Source organism: Harpegnathos saltator, unplaced genomic scaffold, assembly GCF_003227715.2.
Source record: "Harpegnathos saltator strain DR-91 unplaced genomic scaffold, Hsal_v8.6 scaffold349, whole genome shotgun sequence".
Classification (NCBI taxonomy): domain Eukaryota; kingdom Metazoa; phylum Arthropoda; class Insecta; order Hymenoptera; family Formicidae; genus Harpegnathos; species Harpegnathos saltator.
In genome coordinates, this window is record NW_020230149.1 from 266,643 (window position 1) to 270,765 (window position 4,123).

The 4,123-nt window shown below is 39.3% G+C and overlaps 1 non-coding gene across 1 annotated transcript; it reads right to left on the reverse strand.

Moving 5' to 3' along the window:
• Positions 1-357: 357 nt before the first annotated feature.
• Positions 358-468, reverse strand: LOC112588932 (U6 spliceosomal RNA). Its single transcript, XR_003113127.1, has one exon. It is a non-coding gene; the product is annotated as a U6 spliceosomal RNA (small nuclear RNA).
• Between the last annotated feature and the right edge of the window lie 3,655 nt (positions 469-4,123).

Sequence of the window (4,123 nt, forward strand, 5' to 3'; positions counted from 1 at the left end):
TCTTATTTGCAGTATTTGCCTTCGCAGGCGCCTGCGAACTAACTTGTCTGCTGCTGCTACGTCTTTCAATTTGGTTATCCATGTATGGTTTCCAAATATTGTTCACCAAAAAGCTGATTGTCAATAGGCGACGCATCAAGAGCGTTTTTAGCGGATGAAGTTAACATAGGCATAATCAGACCACGTCTAACCTTAGATATATTATGCTGGAGTTGAGAGATTAAGCGGCCAGCATCGCTTGCAGTTTCAAAAATATGGTTTGGCATCCCACTGATTCTTTGGCTTCAACAATTCGGATAAGAGATATGCTTGCGCTGCAATTGCGGCTTCATTAACACTTTAAGTGACAACTTTGTCACAAATGTGGAACGCTTCAGGAACGCTTTCTCGTGTCATCCTTGCACAGAGGCTATGCTAGTCTTCCCTATATCCTTCCAATTTTTGTATATGTACTGCCGAAGCAAGTACTGATAAACATCTCGCCTAACCACTGTAAAAGGAATAGCTCGACGTACCTTGATATTAAGGATCGGAGTTCTGGCGAGAGATAAATTCTGGGGCCACATCATCGGAATCGACCCTCAATACTCTCTTACACGCAGCAACTTTGTCTTGCTGAGAAGATGTGACGTCGTGTCCAGAAGAGAGAATTTCGCAAAAGTAACAAAAAGATGAGCTATCTCCTCCATTTCCTCTTGCTGGCCAGTCGCTGAGCATATTATTGCTAATAAATATAGAGCCAGAGAAACATTATTCTCAACGAGAATGAGATGGACGGCTCTGGGCATGCCTCGAAGAATAGCCTCTCTATGAGAGAAATTTAGCGGACAAGACCAAACTCTAGATAATGGTTCGCAGTCCAGAAATGATGTCACTGGGCCTGCCTCGAAAGACAACCTCAAGACATTGACTCAGGCTCATCTCCAGAGCTAGAGCTTTCCATATCCCCAAACTGATCTGGTTCCGCCGTACAGGCTTCCTAACCTCCCGCACCGAGGGAGAGGTTATGTTCGACATGATCGGCCTCCTGCCGGTCCGTCGACGATCCGTACGGGTTGAGCCCGAGTGTATGAGTAAATTGAGAAGAGCATCCAGCTTCTTCTCCAAGGAAATTGTCAACGGACGTTCTGATGAACGAGAATGCACACTGGAAGAGCAGTGTCCGCGGGATTTGCCACGCGGACACTTCGATTTGGAGGTTATGTTACCTCTATATCCGTGTCTGGAGAACGTTCGCCAGAATGTCCTGTAGGAAAAAAGTAATAGATTAGTTGTAGCCGGAAGCGAGACCGTTTCCGGGACATTGAATGAGAGTGCTTTCCCATAATTTTGAAGAGAGGAAACACTCAATGCTATTGTTCGAGAGAACAAGCAACTCAATGAAGACGGGTGCGCGCGTAGCGAACAGCGCTGCGCGCGGCACTGAGCGGGGCGTCAAATTGTTTGTTTTTGGCGCTCATCTTTAAAGATGCTTGTTCATTTCGGGAGTCATATGACATGACTACATGTATTCTACTCGGACGAAACGCATAGCATAATCGATGTATTATTGGTGTAGACATTGAATATTGAGTGGTTAAGCATTGGGCTTCAGTATTGGGTGTCGGTTAGGTATGACCATTAATATTCAGTGTTAGTTTGATATAGATGTTTAATAGTGTGTGTCGGTTAGAACATCAATGGTGCAATAGTACGCGCGTGCCAGTGGTTAAGAAACCTATATCTTGAATAAAATATAATGTTGAGTAATTAGTCTTTTATTCTTCATTTTTCAGAATATTTCAAGTTTGCAGTGGACAATATATAAAAATGAAAGTATGTTTTCGTGAAACCCTTGTTTATTCATTATATTTTCATTTAATAACTTGTAAATGAGGTATTAAGTGAATAACTAAATAGGCTAAATATATCATTTGACTGTTACACATTCATTTTGATGGTGTTCCATCAACTGGGTGTAATACTCGAATAAAGATATATATATAGGGTCATCGAAAAGTATCGGACCCCCCTAATATCTTCAGTTAGAATGCATTTTGGAGAAAATGTCCAATAGCAAAGTTGTACGGTTTCAAGCGGGGAGTAAGATGATGATCTTGACTTTGACTTTGACCATGTCCTTCAAGATCATTTCAAGGTCAACCTTATTTTTTTTAAATAGAACCCCCAACATTTTATTGCATATTCTTATAGCTTATCTCGATAGCTTTCCAAAACACTATAATAAAACATTTTTTCATTAAGTACTTTTTGAGTTATAAAGGTTTGAAGTTAATAATTTTTTGACACAAAATGTAAAATATCTTGTAAAATATTATTTAGTTTTCAGTAATCATAACCTTAATACTTTTGTGCGCGAAATAATGAGACCAATTAATTGGTTTAAAGAAAATACATTAATCGAAAAGTATCGGCTCCCCCTAATATTTTCAGTAAGAATGCATTTTGGAAAAATATCCAATAGCAAAGTTGTACGGCTTCAAGCGATTATGCCAGTAGGCTATGGCGGAAAACTGCCCGAAAGTGATCACGAGAAGCTGCTCGAATGCATGATGTCTAAAGGCGTTAGTGGGAATCTGCCCGAAAGCGTCGGCAGGGCCGACCTTTATTGTCTCACTCTCGCAGGCACCAATAGTAATACAAGCTCTTGAATAAACAATGCGGATCATTGATTTTAATCTTTGATGCAGTGCTGTCTTCTTCTTAGCGAGCAGCAGTCACCTCGTGGATGAAAACGAACAGCCCCAAAAATTGTTTCTGTAACAAAAGAAGCCATTGCGCTTCAATTGATTGTCCCAAACATCTTCATTTTGTTTCCAATAGCCCAGAATTTTTTCGTAAATATTATTAATTGATCTATTAGATTTTCAGTTGCTCAACGAGCTTTTTGCTAGTGCTGGTTGAAATAAACAAATCGATAGTTGGACCAACACTTAATAATTAGTATTTTTCTCTACTTAATTATTTAGATCAATTTCCTGTCACTTACCTGATTAATTCTTCTTTGCTCTAATTAAGAATGGCGGAGCTTTCTGAAAGAGATCGAATAACACTGTTAATGATGCGAGGATGGGGAGATCAACAAAGAGGGTATAAAACAGTAACGTGATCATTTAATGAAAATTTTCGGAATGAAAATAATAAGATCTCCAAAAATACTATAATCCAAAAGTACTATAATCCGTACTATTCAACGTTTCGAGGACATTGGTAGCATTAAAAGCCGCCCAAGATCTAGTAATTGTAAAACAGCAACAAATAATGATAAGGCATTAGATGTTTTACAGTCTTTCGTTGAAAGTCTCCACATTTCCATCAATCGCATTGCACAAGAACACAAAATCGGTCTTGCATCTGTCAGTAAAATTCTGAAATTGAATAAATGGCATCCATACAAACTCCATTTGGTCCAAGAGTTGTCTGAAGACGATTTTGATAGACGCATCGAATTTTGTGATCTTATGATGGAGATGATTGTCGAAGATCCTCTATTACTTAATAATATTGTTTTCTCTGATGAGGCAACATTTGAACTGACTGGAAATATAAATAGACACAATTGTAAATACTGGAGTGACGTTAATCCTCACTGGAAAAGAGACAATCATACCCAATATCCATAAAATTTAACGTATGGGCTGGTATTCTTAATGGTAGACCAGTTGGCCCTTTCTTCATTGAAGGCAATTTGACAGCACAAGTATACACAGTCATGCTTCGCGAACAAATTGTTCCAGCTATTCGAGACATAGCTGGTGGAAATATGGATGAAATTTATTTCCAACAGGATGGAGCTCCATCTCATTATGGTGTCATTGTCCGTCAATATTTGAATGAGGTCTTTCAGGACAGGTGGATAGAGCGAAGGGGTCATATTGAGTGGCCACCTCGGTCTTCGAACTTGACCCCACTTGACTTTTTTTTTGTGGGGTTACTTGAAAAGTAAAGTTTATGCCACCAAGCCTCAAGATTTAAATGATTTAAGAGGGAGAATAACTCGACAGATAGAACTAATACCGCCGGAAACGTTCCGGAATGCGGTTTCAGCTGTTTATAACAGATTGACACATTGCCAGGCTGTTGAAGGGCAACAATTTGAACATTTGTTGTGAATTGTTTAGCA